Here is a 16,117-nt window from a genome sequence, read left to right as displayed (position 1 = left end):
GAACAATCCTAGACAGCAAAATTGTTTTAAATTCTCGTCTGGGAAATGATCCTCAATATTTTACATTGGATTCTGGAGAATAATGTAATAATGGTCACTGCTTTATATTGGACTCTGGGGAACAATGTTCATTGTCGAGAGTGTGGTGCTGGAAAGGAACAGCATCCGAAGAGCAAGAGAATCGACGTTTCGGGCAAAAGCCGTTCATCAGGAATTACAGGGAATTCCTGTGTTGGGGCCTATTCCTGTGTTGTACTGTTCTCTTTCTTCTATTACCAATAAAGTAAACTTGAATGATCAAAATGATTTCAACCCAGATGTGGTTAATAGGTGAATCTGACTCTGACAGTGCCATGTAAATTTCTGTGGGTTTTGGGAATCAATTCAACTCCTCAGCACAGTCTGAAAAGAAATCAAAAGCTTTGAAAAGTAAAGTTCACATCATTTCTAAACTTTCTAATTTTCTCTTCAAATCGGTTTTGTATCCTGGAATAAAATCAGAAATCAAACTCGTTCTGAGGAAACGTCCATAAGACAGAGGAGCAGAAATTATACCACTCAGCCCATCGATTCTGCTCCGCCAATACGGCCGATAGGTTTTCCAATCCCATTTTCCCGCTTTCTCCCCCTAACCTTTGATTCCCTTGCTCCTCAATAACGTCTCTGTCTCTGTTTTAAATATAATCAATGGCCTGGCTTCCTCCAATGAGAGCCTTCTGTGGCAATGAATTCCACAGATTCACCACATTCTGGCGAAAGAAGTTTCTCTTTATCTCCGGACCCGAACGTTAAAGTGTGATTGCATTCCACACATGCTGTCAGACCAATTACCCAGCAATTTCTGACTTGGCTCCTGATTTCCAGCATCCGCAGTTGGCGTTTTTTTTTGTAACCTCGAAGTTTGTAAACTGACTTAGCGAAGACGTGATCTGAATGTGAGGTGTGCTCTTAGTTTTCGGTGAAATTCATCAGCTTTCAAAGTGAACGAGGTCAAGCAGTGAAACTGATGATCTTGCTGAATATTCAGCTTGTCGATTGACGATTGCCACTCATTTCATCATCAAGACCAAAGAATTGCAGAGGGGACTCGTCCTAACACGGGGCTCTTGAGCGTGCGGGCTAGTGGCGCAATGGATAACGCGTCTGACTACGGATCAGAAGATTGTAGGTTCGACTCCTACCTAGCTCGCGTGCGCTTGGAAATCACTTTAGCACACTCCTGTAAATTAACCTCAATGACAACGGAGGCGGATAACAAAAGGGCAATTTCCTCACATTAAACGAAAGAAAGTAATCAAGGAAAGCGGCAAAATAACAGATCAGCCAACAACGCAGAATAAAATGAGTTAAGATGATGAGCAACGCAATTTTGATTCTGAAGGGTAAATGCCCTTTTCACTGAAAAGACATATTTCAGTCATTCCTGATGAAGGGCTTTTGCCCGAAACGTCGATTTCGCTGCTCGTTTGATGCTGCCTGAACTGCTGTGCTCTTCCAGCACCACTAATCCAGTATTTGGTTTTCAGCATCTGCAGTCATTGTTTTTACCATATTTCAATCTTTACCCAGTTCCCGCCGACATCAAACCACGATGCCATTGGACTGGATTGGACAATGTCAAAAATCACACAACACTAGGTTGTCGTCCAACAGGTTTATCTGAAAGTGCAAGAGTCCAGCGCCCCGCTCCTTCCTCAGGCAGCTAGTGTGAGAGAGTACATCGGACGCAGAATTTACAAGTAAAATATCAGAGTCATACAACTTCTGCGAACGCATTGAAAAATCCTAGACAGCAAAATTGTTTTAAATTCTCGTCTGGGAAATGATCCTCAATATTTTACATTGGATTCTGGAGAATAATGTAATAATGGTCACTGCTTTATGTTGGACTCTGGGGAACAATGTTCATTGTCGAGAGTGTGGTGCTGGAAAGGAACAGCATCCGAAGAGCAAGAGAATCGACGTTTCGGGCAAAAGCCGTTCATCAGGAATTACAGGGAATTCCTGTGTTGGGGCCTATTCCTGTGTTGTACTGTTCTCTTTCTTCTATTACCAATAAAGTAAACTTGAATGATCAAAATGATTTCAACCCAGATGTGGTTAATAGGTGAATCTGACTCTGACAGTGCCATGTAAATTTCTGTGGGTTTTGGGAATCAATTCAACTACTCAGCACAGTCTGAAAAGAAATCAAAAGCTTTGAAAAGTAAAGTTCACATCATTTCTAAACTTTCTAATTTTCTCTTCAAATCGGTTTTGTATCCTGGAATAAAATCAGAACTCAAACTCGTTCTGAGGAAACGTCCATAAAACAGAGGAGCAGAAATTATGCCACTCAGCCCATCGATTCTGCTCCGCCAATACGGCCGATAGGTTTTCCAATCCCATTTTCCCGCTTTCTCCCCCTAACCTTTGATTCCATTGCTCCTCAATAACGTCTCTGTCTCTGTTTTAAATATAATCAATGGCCTGGCTTCCTCCAATGAGAGCCTTCAGGTGGCAATGAATTCCACAGATTCACCACATTCTGGCGAAAGAAGTTTCTCTTTATCTCCGGACCCGAACGTTAAAGTGTGATTTCATTCCACACATGCTGTCAGACCAATTACCCAGCAATTTCTGACTTGGCTCCTGATTTCCAGCATCCGCAGTTGGCGTTTTTTTTGGTAACCTCGAAGTTTGTAAACTGACTTAGCGAAGACGTGATCTGAATGTGAGGTGTGCTCTTAGTTTTCGGTGAAATTCATCAGATTTCAAAGTGAACGAGGTCAAGCAGTGAAACTGATGATCTTGCTGAATATTCAGCTTGTCGATTGACGATTGCCACTCATTTCATCATCAAGACCAAAGAATTGCAGAGGGGACTCGTCCTCACACGGGGCTCTTGAGCGTGCGGGCTAGTGGCGCAATGGATAACGCGTCTGACTACGGATCAGAAGATTGTAGGTTCGACTCCTACCTAGCTCGCGTGCGCTGGGAAATCACTTTAGCACACTCCTGTAAATTAACCACAATGACAACGGAGGCGGATAACAAAAGGGCAATTTTCTCACATTAAACGAAAGAAAGTAATCAAGGAAAGCGGCAAAATAACAGATCAGCCAACAACGCAGAATAAAATGAGTTAAGATGATGAGCAACGCAATTTTGATTCTGAAGGGTAAATGCCCTTTTCACTGAAAAGACATATTTCAGTCATTCCTGATGAAGGGCTTTTGCCCGAAACGTCGATTTCGCTGCTCGTTTGATGCTGCCTGAACTGCTGTGCTCTTCCAGCACCACTAATCCAGTATTTGGTTTTCAGCATCTGCAGTCATTGTTTTTACCATATTTCAATCTTTACCCAGTTCCCGCCGACATCAAACCACGATGCCATTGGACTGGATTGGACAATGTCAAAAATCACACAACACTAGGTTGTCGTCCAACAGGTTTATCTGAAAGTGCAAGAGTCCAGCGCCCCGCTCCTTCCTCAGGCAGCTAGTGTGACAGAGTACATCGGACGCAGAATTTACAAGTAAAATATCAGAGTCATACAACTTCTGCGAACGCATTGAACAATCCTAGACAGCAAAATTGTTTTAAATTCTCGTCTGGGAAATGATCCTCAATATTTTACATTGGATTCTGGAGAATAATGTAATAATGGTCACTGCTTTATATTGGACTCTGGGGAACAATGTTCATTGTCGAGAGTGTGGTGCTGGAAAGGAACAGCATCCGAAGAGCAAGAGAATCGACGTTTCGGGCAAAAGCCGTTCATCAGGAATTACAGGGAATTCCTGTGTTGGGGCCTATTCCTGTGTTGTACTGTTCTCTTTCTTCTATTACCAATAAAGTAAACTTGAATGATCAAAATGATTTCAACCCAGATGTGGTTAATAGGTGAATCTGACTCTGACAGTGCCATGTAAATTTCTGTGGGTTTTGGGAATCAATTCAACTACTCAGCACAGTCTGAAAAGAAATCAAAAGCTTTGAAAAGTAAAGTTCACATCATTTCTAAACTTTCTAATTTTCTCTTCAAATCGGTTTTGTATCCTGGAATAAAATCAGAAATCAAACTCGTTCTGAGGAAACGTCCATAAAACAGAGGAGCAGAAATTATGCCACTCAGCCCATCGATTCTGCTCCGCCAATACGGCCGATAGGTTTTCCAATCCCATTTTCCCGCTTTCTCCCCCTAACCTTTGATTCCCTTGCTCCTCAATAACGTCTCTGTCTCTGTTTTAAATATAATCAATGGCCTGGCTTCCTCCAATGAGAGCCTTCTGTGGCAATGAATTCCACAGATTCACCACATTCTGGCGAAAGAAGTTTCTCTTTATCTCCGGACCCGAACGTTAAAGTGTGATTTCATTCCACACATGCTGTCAGACCAATTACCCAGCAATTTCTGACTTGGCTCCTGATTTCCAGCATCCGCAGTTGGCGTTTTTTTTGGTAACCTCGAAGTTTGTAAACTGACTTAGCGAAGACGTGATCTGAATGTGAGGTGTGCTCTTAGTTTTCGGTGAAATTCATCAGCTTTCAAAGTGAACGAGGTCAAGCAGTGAAACTGATGATCTTGCTGAATATTCAGCTTGTCGATTGACGATTGCCACTCATTTCATCATCAAGACCAAAGAATTGCAGAGGGGACTCGTCCTAACAAGTGACTTTTGAGCGTGCGGGCTAGTGGCGCAATGGATAACGTGTCTGACTACGGATCAGAAGATTGTAGGTTCGACTCCTACCTAGCTCGCGTGCGCTTGGAAATTGCTTTAGCACACTCCTGTAAATTAACCTCAATGACAACGGAGGCGGATAACAAAAGGGCAATTTTCTCACATTAAACGAAAGAAAGTAATCAAGGAAAGCGGCAAAATAACAGATCAGCCAACAACACAGCATAAAATGAGTTAAGATGATGAGCAACGCAATTTTGATTCTGAAGGGTAAATGCCCTTTTCACTGAAAAGACATATTTCAGTCATTCCTGATGAAGGGCTTTTGCCCGAAACGTCGATTTCGCTGCTCGTTTGATGCTGCCTGAACTGCTGTGCTCTTCCAGCACCACTAATCCAGTATTTGGTTTTCAGCATCTGCAGTCATTGTTTTTACCATATTTCAATCTTTACCCAGTTCGCGCCGACATCAAACCACGATGCCATTGGACTGGATTGGACAATGTCAAAAATCACACAACACTAGGTTGTCGTCCAACAGGTTTATCTGAAGGTGCAAGAGTCCAGTGCCCCGCTTCTTCCTCAGGCAGCTAGTGTGAGAGAGTACATCGGACGCAGAATTTACAAGTAAAATATCAGAGTCATACAACTTCTGCGAACGTATTGAACAATCCTAGACAGCAAAATTGTTTTAAATTCTCGTCTGGGAAATGATCCTCAATATTTTACATTGGATTCTGGAGAATAATGTAATAATGGTCACTGCTTTATATTGGACTCTGGGGAACAATGTTCATTGTCGAGAGTGTGGTGCTGGAAAGGAACAGCATCCGAAGAGCAAGAGAATCGACGTTTCGGGCAAAAGCCGTTCATCAGGAATTACAGGGAATTCCTGTGTTGGGGCCTATTCCTGTGTTGTACTGTTCTCTTTCTTCTATTACCAATAAAGTAAACTTGAATGATCAAAATGATTTCAACCCAGATGTGGTTAATAGGTGAATCTGACTCTGACAGTGCCATGTAAATTTCTGTGGGTTTTGGGAATCAATTCAACTACTCAGCACAGTCTGAAAAGAAATCAAAAGCTTTGAAAAGTAAAGTTCACATCATTTCTAAACTTTCTAATTTTCTCTTCAAATCGGTTTTGTATCCTGGAATAAAATCAGAAATCAAACTGGTTCTGAGGAAACGTCCATAAGACAGAGGAGCAGAAATTATGCCACTCAGCCCATCGATTCTGCTCCGCCAATACGGCCGATAGGTTTTCCAATCCCATTTTCCCGCTTTCTCCCCCTAACCTTTGATTCCCTTGCTCCTCAATAACGTCTCTGTCTCTGTTTTAAATATAATCAATGGCCTGGCTTCCTCCAATGAGAGCCTTCTGTGGCAATGAATTCCACAGATTCACCACATTCTGGCGAAAGAAGTTTCTCTTTATCTCCGGACCCGAACGTTAAAGTGTGATTTCATTCCACACATGCTGTCAGACCAATTACCCAGCAATTTCTGACTTGGCTCCTGATTTCCAGCATCCGCAGTTGGCGTTTTTTTTGGTAACCTCGAAGTTTGTAAACTGACTTAGCGAAGACGTGATCTGAATGTGAGGTGTGCTCTTAGTTTTCGGTGAAATTCATCAGCTTTCAAAGTGAACGAGGTCAAGCAGTGAAACTGATGATCTTGCTGAATATTCAGCTTGTCGATTGACGATTGCCACTCATTTCATCATCAAGACCAAAGAATTGCAGAGGGGACTCGTCCTAACAAGTGACTTTTGAGCGTGCGGGCTAGTGGCGCAATGGATAACGTGTCTGACTACGGATCAGAAGATTGTAGGTTCGACTCCTACCTAGCTCGCGTGCGCTTGGAAATCACTTTAGCACACTCCTGTAAATTAACCTCAATGACAACGGAGGCGGATAACAAAAGGGCAATTTTCTCACATTAAACGAAAGAAAGTAATCAAGGAAAGCGGCAAAATAACAGATCAGCCAACAACACAGAATAAAATGAGTTAAGATGATGAGCAACGCAATTTTGATTCTGAAGGGTAAATGCCCTTTTCACTGAAAAGACATATTTCAGTCATTCCTGATGAAGGGCTTTTGCCCGAAACGTCGATTTCGCTGCTCGTTTGATGCTGCCTGAACTGCTGTGCTCTTCCAGCACCACTAATCCAGTATTTGGTTTTCAGCATCTGCAGTCATTGTTTTTACCATATTTCAATCTTTACCCAGTTCGCGCCGACATCAAACCACGATGCCATTGGACTGGATTGGACAATGTCAAAAATCACACAACACTAGGTTGTCGTCCAACAGGTTTATCTGAAAGTGCAAGAGTCCAGCGCCCCGCTCCTTCCTCAGGCAGCTAGTGTGAGAGAGTACATCGGACGCAGAATTTACAAGTAAAATATCAGAGTCATACAACTTCTGCGAACGTATTGAACAATCCTAGACAGCAAAATTGTTTTAAATTCTCGTCTGGGAAATGATCCTCAATATTTTACATTGGATTCTGGAGAATAATGTAATAATGGTCACTGCTTTATATTGGACTCTGGGGAACAATGTTCATTGTCGAGAGTGTGGTGCTGGAAAGGAACAGCATCCGAAGAGCAAGAGAATCGACGTTTCGGGCAAAAGCCGTTCATCAGGAATTACAGGGAATTCCTGTGTTGGGGCCTATTCCTGTGTTGTACTGTTCTCTTTCTTCTATTACCAATAAAGTAAACTTGAATGATCAAAATGATTTCAACCCAGATGTGGTTAATAGGTGAATCTGACTCTGACAGTGCCATGTAAATTTCTGTGGGTTTTGGGAATCAATTCAACTACTCAGCACAGTCTGAAAAGAAATCAAAAGCTTTGAAAAGTAAAGTTCACATCATTTCTAAACTTTCTAATTTTCTCTTCAAATCGGTTTTGTATCCTGGAATAAAATCAGAAATCAAACTGGTTCTGAGGAAACGTCCATAAGACAGAGGAGCAGAAATTATGCCACTCAGCCCATCGATTCTGCTCCGCCAATACGGCCGATAGGTTTTCCAATCCCATTTTCCCGCTTTCTCCCCCTAACCTTTGATTCCCTTGCTCCTCAATAACGTCTCTGTCTCTGTTTTAAATATAATCAATGGCCTGGCTTCCTCCAATGAGAGCCTTCTGTGGCAATGAATTCCACAGATTCACCACATTCTGGCGAAAGAAGTTTCTCTTTATCTCCGGACCCGAACGTTAAAGTGTGATTTCATTCCACACATGCTGTCAGACCAATTACCCAGCAATTTCTGACTTGGCTCCTGATTTCCAGCATCCGCAGTTGGCGTTTTTTTTGGTAACCTCGAAGTTTGTAAACTGACTTAGCGAAGACGTGATCTGAATGTGAGGTGTGCTCTTAGTTTTCGGTGAAATTCATCAGCTTTCAAAGTGAACGAGGTCAAGCAGTGAAACTGATGATCTTGCTGAATATTCAGCTTGTCGATTGACGATTGCCACTCATTTCATCATCAAGACCAAAGAATTGCAGAGGGGACTCGTCCTAACAAGTGACTTTTGAGCGTGCGGGCTAGTGGCGCAATGGATAACGTGTCTGACTACGGATCAGAAGATTGTAGGTTCGACTCCTACCTAGCTCGCGTGCGCTTGGAAATCACTTTAGCACACTCCTGTAAATTAACCTCAATGACAACGGAGGCGGATAACAAAAGGGCAATTTTCTCACATTAAACGAAAGAAAGTAATCAAGGAAAGCGGCAAAATAACAGATCAGCCAACAACACAGAATAAAATGAGTTAAGATGATGAGCAACGCAATTTTGATTCTGAAGGGTAAATGCCCTTTTCACTGAAAAGACATATTTCAGTCATTCCTGATGAAGGGCTTTTGCCCGAAACGTCGATTTCGCTGCTCGTTTGATGCTGCCTGAACTGCTGTGCTCTTCCAGCACCACTAATCCAGTATTTGGTTTTCAGCATCTGCAGTCATTGTTTTTACCATATTTCAATCTTTACCCAGTTCGCGCCGACATCAAACCACGATGCCATTGGACTGGATTGGACAATGTCAAAAATCACACAACACTAGGTTGTCGTCCAACAGGTTTATCTGAAAGTGCAAGAGTCCAGCGCCCCGCTCCTTCCTCAGGCAGCTAGTGTGAGAGAGTACATCGGACGCAGAATTTACAAGTAAAATATCAGAGTCATACAACTTCTGCGAACGTATTGAACAATCCTAGACAGCAAAATTGTTTTAAATTCTCGTCTGGGAAATGATCCTCAATATTTTACATTGGATTCTGGAGAATAATGTAATAATGGTCACTGCTTTATATTGGACTCTGGGGAACAATGTTCATTGTCGAGAGTGTGGTGCTGGAAAGGAACAGCATCCGAAGAGCAAGAGAATCGACGTTTCGGGCAAAAGCCGTTCATCAGGAATTACAGGGAATTCCTGTGTTGGGGCCTATTCCTGTGTTGTACTGTTCTCTTTCTTCTATTACCAATAAAGTAAACTTGAATGATCAAAATGATTTCAACCCAGATGTGGTTAATAGGTGAATCTGACTCTGACAGTGCCATGTAAATTTCTGTGGGTTTTGGGAATCAATTCAACTCCTCAGCACAGTCTGAAAAGAAATCAAAAGCTTTGAAAAGTAAAGTTCACATCATTTCTAAACTTTCTAATTTTCTCTTCAAATCGGTTTTGTATCCTGGAATAAAATCAGAAATCAAACTCGTTCTGAGGAAACGTCCATAAGACAGAGGAGCAGAAATTATACCACTCAGCCCATCGATTCTGCTCCGCCAATACGGCCGATAGGTTTTCCAATCCCATTTTCCCGCTTTCTCCCCCTAACCTTTGATTCCCTTGCTCCTCAATAACGTCTCTGTCTCTGTTTTAAATATAATCAATGGCCTGGCTTCCTCCAATGAGAGCCTTCTGTGGCAATGAATTCCACAGATTCACCACATTCTGGCGAAAGAAGTTTCTCTTTATCTCCGGACCCGAACGTTAAAGTGTGATTGCATTCCACACATGCTGTCAGACCAATTACCCAGCAATTTCTGACTTGGCTCCTGATTTCCAGCATCCGCAGTTGGCGTTTTTTTTTGTAACCTCGAAGTTTGTAAACTGACTTAGCGAAGACGTGATCTGAATGTGAGGTGTGCTCTTAGTTTTCGGTGAAATTCATCAGCTTTCAAAGTGAACGAGGTCAAGCAGTGAAACTGATGATCTTGCTGAATATTCAGCTTGTCGATTGACGATTGCCACTCATTTCATCATCAAGACCAAAGAATTGCAGAGGGGACTCGTCCTAACACGGGGCTCTTGAGCGTGCGGGCTAGTGGCGCAATGGATAACGCGTCTGACTACGGATCAGAAGATTGTAGGTTCGACTCCTACCTAGCTCGCGTGCGCTTGGAAATCACTTTAGCACACTCCTGTAAATTAACCTCAATTGCAACGGAGGCGGATAACAAAAGGGCAATTTTCTCACATTAAATGAAAGAAAGTAATCAAGGAAAGCGGCAAAATAACAGATCAGCCAACAACACAGAATAAAATGAGTTAAGATGATGAACAACGCAATTTTGATTCTGAAGGGTAAATGCCCTTTTCACTGAAAAGACATATTTCAGTCATTCCTGATGAAGGGCTTTTGCCCGAAACGTCGATTTCGCTGCTCGTTTGATGCTGCCTGAACTGCTGTGCTCTTCCAGCACCACTAATCCAGTATTTGGTTTTCAGCATCTGCAGTCATTGTTTTTACCATATTTCAATCTTTACCCAGTTCCCGCCGACATCAAACCACGATGCCATTGGACTGGATTGGACAATGTCAAAAATCACACAACACTAGGTTGTCGTCCAACAGGTTTATCTGAAAGTGCAAGAGTCCAGCGCCCCGCTCCTTCCTCAGGCAGCTAGTGTGAGAGAGTACATCGGACGCAGAATTTACAAGTAAAATATCAGAGTCATACAACTTCTGCGAACGTATTGAACAATCCTAGACAGCAAAATTGTTTTAAATTCTCGTCTGGGAAATGATCCTCAATATTTTACATTGGATTCTGGAGAATAATGTAATAATGGTCACTGCTTTATATTGGACTCTGGGGAACAATGTTCATTGTCGAGAGTGTGGTGCTGGAAAGGAACAGCATCCGAAGAGCAAGAGAATCGACGTTTCGGGCAAAAGCCGTTCATCAGGAATTACAGGGAATTCCTGTGTTGGGGCCTATTCCTGTGTTGTACTGTTCTCTTTCTTCTATTACCAATAAAATAAACTTGAATGATCAAAATGATTTCAACCCAGATGTGGTTAATAGGTGAATCTGACTCTGACAGTGTCATGTAAATTTCTGTGGGTTTTGGGAATCAATTCAACTCCTCAGCACAGTCTGAAAAGAAATCAAAAGCTTTGAAAAGTAAAGTTCACATCATTTCTAAACTTTCTAATTTTCTCTTCAAATCGGTTTTGTATCCTGGAATAAAATCAGAAATCAAACTCGTTCTGAGGAAACGTCCATAAGACAGAGGAGCAGAAATTATACCACTCCGCCCATCGATTCTGCTCCGCCAATACGGCCGATAGGTTTTCCAATCCCATTTTCCCGCTTTCTCCCCCTAACCTTTGATTCCCTTGCTCCTCAATAACGTCTCTGTCTCTGTTTTAAATATAATCAATGGCCTGGCTTCCTCCAATGAGAGCCTTCTGTGGCAATGAATTCCACAGATTCACCACATTCTGGCGAAAGAAGTTTCTCTTTATCTCCGGACCCGAACGTTAAAGTGTGATTGCATTCCACACATGCTGTCAGACCAATTACCCAGCAATTTCTGACTTGGCTCCTGATTTCCAGCATCCGCAGTTGGCGTTTTTTTTTGTAACCTCGAAGTTTGTAAACTGACTTAGCGAAGACGTGATCTGAATGTGAGGTGTGCTCTTAGTTTTCGGTGAAATTCATCAGCTTTCAAAGTGAACGAGGTCAAGCAGTGAAACTGATGATCTTGCTGAATATTCAGCTTGTCGATTGACGATTGCCACTCATTTCATCATCAAGACCAAAGAATTGCAGAGGGGACTCGTCCTAACAAGTGACTTTTGAGCGTGCGGGCTAGTGGCGCAATGGATAACGTGTCTGACTACGGATCAGAAGATTGTAGGTTCGACTCCTACCTAGCTCGCGTGCGCTTGGAAATCACTTTAGCACACTCCTGTAAATTAACCTCAATGACAACGGAGGCGGATAACAAAAGGGCAATTTTCTCACATTAAACGAAAGAAAGTAATCAAGGAAAGCGGCAAAATAACAGATCAGCCAACAACACAGAATAAAATGAGTTAAGATGATGAGCAACGCAATTTTGATTCTGAAGGGTAAATGCCCTTTTCACTGAAAAGACATATTTCAGTCATTCCTGATGAAGGGCTTTTGCCCGAAACGTCGATTTCGCTGCTCGTTTGATGCTGCCTGAACTGCTGTGCTCTTCCAGCACCACTAATCCAGTATTTGGTTTTCAGCATCTGCAGTCATTGTTTTTACCATATTTCAATCTTTACCCAGTTCGCGCCGACATCAAACCACGATGCCATTGGACTGGATTGGACAATGTCAAAAATCACACAACACTAGGTTGTCGTCCAACAGGTTTATCTGAAAGTGCAAGAGTCCAGCGCCCCGCTCCTTCCTCAGGCAGCTAGTGTGAGAGAGTACATCGGACGCAGAATTTACAAGTAAAATATCAGAGTCATACAACTTCTGCGAACGTATTGAACAATCCTAGACAGCAAAATTGTTTTAAATTCTCGTCTGGGAAATGATCCTCAATATTTTACATTGGATTCTGGAGAATAATGTAATAATGGTCACTGCTTTATATTGGACTCTGGGGAACAATGTTCATTGTCGAGAGTGTGGTGCTGGAAAGGAACAGCATCCGAAGAGCAAGAGAATCGACGTTTCGGGCAAAAGCCGTTCATCAGGAATTACAGGGAATTCCTGTGTTGGGGCCTATTCCTGTGTTGTACTGTTCTCTTTCTTCTATTACCAATAAAGTAAACTTGAATGATCAAAATGATTTCAACCCAGATGTGGTTAATAGGTGAATCTGACTCTGACAGTGCCATGTAAATTTCTGTGGGTTTTGGGAATCAATTCAACTACTCAGCACAGTCTGAAAAGAAATCAAAAGCTTTGAAAAGTAAAGTTCACATCATTTCTAAACTTTCTAATTTTCTCTTCAAATCGGTTTTGTATCCTGGAATAAAATCAGAAATCAAACTGGTTCTGAGGAAACGTCCATAAGACAGAGGAGCAGAAATTATGCCACTCAGCCCATCGATTCTGCTCCGCCAATACGGCCGATAGGTTTTCCAATCCCATTTTCCCGCTTTCTCCCCCTAACCTTTGATTCCCTTGCTCCTCAATAACGTCTCTGTCTCTGTTTTAAATATAATCAATGGCCTGGCTTCCTCCAATGAGAGCCTTCTGTGGCAATGAATTCCACAGATTCACCACATTCTGGCGAAAGAAGTTTCTCTTTATCTCCGGACCCGAACGTTAAAGTGTGATTTCATTCCACACATGCTGTCAGACCAATTACCCAGCAATTTCTGACTTGGCTCCTGATTTCCAGCATCCGCAGTTGGCGTTTTTTTTGGTAACCTCGAAGTTTGTAAACTGACTTAGCGAAGACGTGATCTGAATGTGAGGTGTGCTCTTAGTTTTCGGTGAAATTCATCAGCTTTCAAAGTGAACGAGGTCAAGCAGTGAAACTGATGATCTTGCTGAATATTCAGCTTGTCGATTGACGATTGCCACTCATTTCATCATCAAGACCAAAGAATTGCAGAGGGGACTCGTCCTAACAAGTGACTTTTGAGCGTGCGGGCTAGTGGCGCAATGGATAACGTGTCTGACTACGGATCAGAAGATTGTAGGTTCGACTCCTACCTAGCTCGCGTGCGCTTGGAAATCACTTTAGCACACTCCTGTAAATTAACCTCAATGACAACGGAGGCGGATAACAAAAGGGCAATTTTCTCACATTAAACGAAAGAAAGTAATCAAGGAAAGCGGCAAAATAACAGATCAGCCAACAACACAGAATAAAATGAGTTAAGATGATGAGCAACGCAATTTTGATTCTGAAGGGTAAATGCCCTTTTCACTGAAAAGACATATTTCAGTCATTCCTGATGAAGGGCTTTTGCCCGAAACGTCGATTTCGCTGCTCGTTTGATGCTGCCTGAACTGCTGTGCTCTTCCAGCACCACTAATCCAGTATTTGGTTTTCAGCATCTGCAGTCATTGTTTTTACCATATTTCAATCTTTACCCAGTTCGCGCCGACATCAAACCACGATGCCATTGGACTGGATTGGACAATGTCAAAAATCACACAACACTAGGTTGTCGTCCAACAGGTTTATCTGAAAGTGCAAGAGTCCAGCGCCCCGCTCCTTCCTCAGGCAGCTAGTGTGAGAGAGTACATCGGACGCAGAATTTACAAGTAAAATATCAGAGTCATACAACTTCTGCGAACGTATTGAACAATCCTAGACAGCAAAATTGTTTTAAATTCTCGTCTGGGAAATGATCCTCAATATTTTACATTGGATTCTGGAGAATAATGTAATAATGGTCACTGCTTTATATTGGACTCTGGGGAACAATGTTCATTGTCGAGAGTGTGGTGCTGGAAAGGAACAGCATCCGAAGAGCAAGAGAATCGACGTTTCGGGCAAAAGCCGTTCATCAGGAATTACAGGGAATTCCTGTGTTGGGGCCTATTCCTGTGTTGTACTGTTCTCTTTCTTCTATTACCAATAAAGTAAACTTGAATGATCAAAATGATTTCAACCCAGATGTGGTTAATAGGTGAATCTGACTCTGACAGTGCCATGTAAATTTCTGTGGGTTTTGGGAATCAATTCAACTCCTCAGCACAGTCTGAAAAGAAATCAAAAGCTTTGAAAAGTAAAGTTCACATCATTTCTAAACTTTCTAATTTTCTCTTCAAATCGGTTTTGTATCCTGGAATAAAATCAGAAATCAAACTCGTTCTGAGGAAACGTCCATAAGACAGAGGAGCAGAAATTATACCACTCAGCCCATCGATTCTGCTCCGCCAATACGGCCGATAGGTTTTCCAATCCCATTTTCCCGCTTTCTCCCCCTAACCTTTGATTCCCTTGCTCCTCAATAACGTCTCTGTCTCTGTTTTAAATATAATCAATGGCCTGGCTTCCTCCAATGAGAGCCTTCTGTGGCAATGAATTCCACAGATTCACCACATTCTGGCGAAAGAAGTTTCTCTTTATCTCCGGACCCGAACGTTAAAGTGTGATTTCATTCCACACATGCTGTCAGACCAATTACCCAGCAATTTCTGACTTGGCTCCTGATTTCCAGCATCCGCAGTTGGCGTTTTTTTTTGTAACCTCGAAGTTTGTAAACTGACTTAGCGAAGACGTGATCTGAATGTGAGGTGTGCTCTTAGTTTTCGGTGAAATTCATCAGCTTTCAAAGTGAACGAGGTCAAGCAGTGAAACTGATGATCTTGCTGAATATTCAGCTTGTCGATTGACGATTGCCACTCATTTCATCATCAAGACCAAAGAATTGCAGAGGGGACTCGTCCTAACACGGGGCTCTTGAGCGTGCGGGCTAGTGGCGCAATGGATAACGCGTCTGACTACGGATCAGAAGATTGTAGGTTCGACTCCTACCTAGCTCGCGTGCGCTTGGAAATCACTTTAGCACACTCCTGTAAATTAACCTCAATTGCAACGGAGGCGGATAACAAAAGGGCAATTTTCTCACATTAAATGAAAGAAAGTAATCAAGGAAAGCGGCAAAATAACAGATCAGCCAACAACACAGAATAAAATGAGTTAAGATGATGAACAACGCAATTTTGATTCTGAAGGGTAAATGCCCTTTTCACTGAAAAGACATATTTCAGTCATTCCTGATGAAGGGCTTTTGCCCGAAACGTCGATTTCGCTGCTCGTTTGATGCTGCCTGAACTGCTGTGCTCTTCCAGCACCACTAATCCAGTATTTGGTTTTCAGCATCTGCAGTCATTGTTTTTACCATATTTCAATCTTTACCCAGTTCCCGCCGACATCAAACCACGATGCCATTGGACTGGATTGGACAATGTCAAAAATCACACAACACTAGGTTGTCGTCCAACAGGTTTATCTGAAAGTGCAAGAGTCCAGCGCCCCGCTCCTTCCTCAGGCAGCTAGTGTGAGAGAGTACATCGGACGCAGAATTTACAAGTAAAATATCAGAGTCATACAACTTCTGCGAACGTATTGAACAATCCTAGACAGCAAAATTGTTTTAAATTCTCGTCTGGGAAATGATCCTCAATATTTTACATTGGATTCTGGAGAATAATGTAATAATGGTCACTGCTTTATATTGGACTCTGGGGAAC

At 42.3% G+C, this 16,117-nt stretch overlaps 9 non-coding genes across 9 annotated transcripts; all 9 read left to right on the top strand.

Moving 5' to 3' along the window:
- The first annotated feature begins 1,116 nt into the window (after positions 1–1,116).
- trnar-acg (transfer RNA arginine (anticodon ACG)) lies at positions 1,117–1,189 on the top strand. The gene has a single exon. It is a non-coding gene; the product is annotated as a tRNA-Arg (tRNA).
- Positions 1,190–2,894: 1,705 nt separating this feature from the next.
- On the top strand, positions 2,895–2,967 carry trnar-acg (transfer RNA arginine (anticodon ACG)). Its single transcript has one exon. It is a non-coding gene; the product is annotated as a tRNA-Arg (tRNA).
- A 1,704-nt stretch (positions 2,968–4,671) lies between these two features.
- Positions 4,672–4,744, top strand: trnar-acg (transfer RNA arginine (anticodon ACG)). The gene has a single exon. It is a non-coding gene; the product is annotated as a tRNA-Arg (tRNA).
- A 1,704-nt stretch (positions 4,745–6,448) lies between these two features.
- Positions 6,449–6,521, top strand: trnar-acg (transfer RNA arginine (anticodon ACG)). The gene has a single exon. It is a non-coding gene; the product is annotated as a tRNA-Arg (tRNA).
- A 1,704-nt stretch (positions 6,522–8,225) lies between these two features.
- trnar-acg (transfer RNA arginine (anticodon ACG)) lies at positions 8,226–8,298 on the top strand. The gene has a single exon. It is a non-coding gene; the product is annotated as a tRNA-Arg (tRNA).
- A 1,704-nt stretch (positions 8,299–10,002) lies between these two features.
- Positions 10,003–10,075, top strand: trnar-acg (transfer RNA arginine (anticodon ACG)). Its single transcript has one exon. It is a non-coding gene; the product is annotated as a tRNA-Arg (tRNA).
- Positions 10,076–11,779: 1,704 nt separating this feature from the next.
- On the top strand, positions 11,780–11,852 carry trnar-acg (transfer RNA arginine (anticodon ACG)). The gene has a single exon. It is a non-coding gene; the product is annotated as a tRNA-Arg (tRNA).
- Positions 11,853–13,556: 1,704 nt separating this feature from the next.
- On the top strand, positions 13,557–13,629 carry trnar-acg (transfer RNA arginine (anticodon ACG)). Its single transcript has one exon. It is a non-coding gene; the product is annotated as a tRNA-Arg (tRNA).
- Positions 13,630–15,333: 1,704 nt separating this feature from the next.
- Positions 15,334–15,406, top strand: trnar-acg (transfer RNA arginine (anticodon ACG)). Its single transcript has one exon. It is a non-coding gene; the product is annotated as a tRNA-Arg (tRNA).
- Positions 15,407–16,117: the final 711 nt, after the last annotated feature.

This window comes from Chiloscyllium punctatum, chromosome 31 (assembly GCF_047496795.1).
Source record: "Chiloscyllium punctatum isolate Juve2018m chromosome 31, sChiPun1.3, whole genome shotgun sequence".
NCBI classification, from domain to species: domain Eukaryota; kingdom Metazoa; phylum Chordata; class Chondrichthyes; order Orectolobiformes; family Hemiscylliidae; genus Chiloscyllium; species Chiloscyllium punctatum.
Note: the sequence above shows the minus strand (reverse complement) of the source record. Positions and strands in the feature narration are given on the sequence as shown.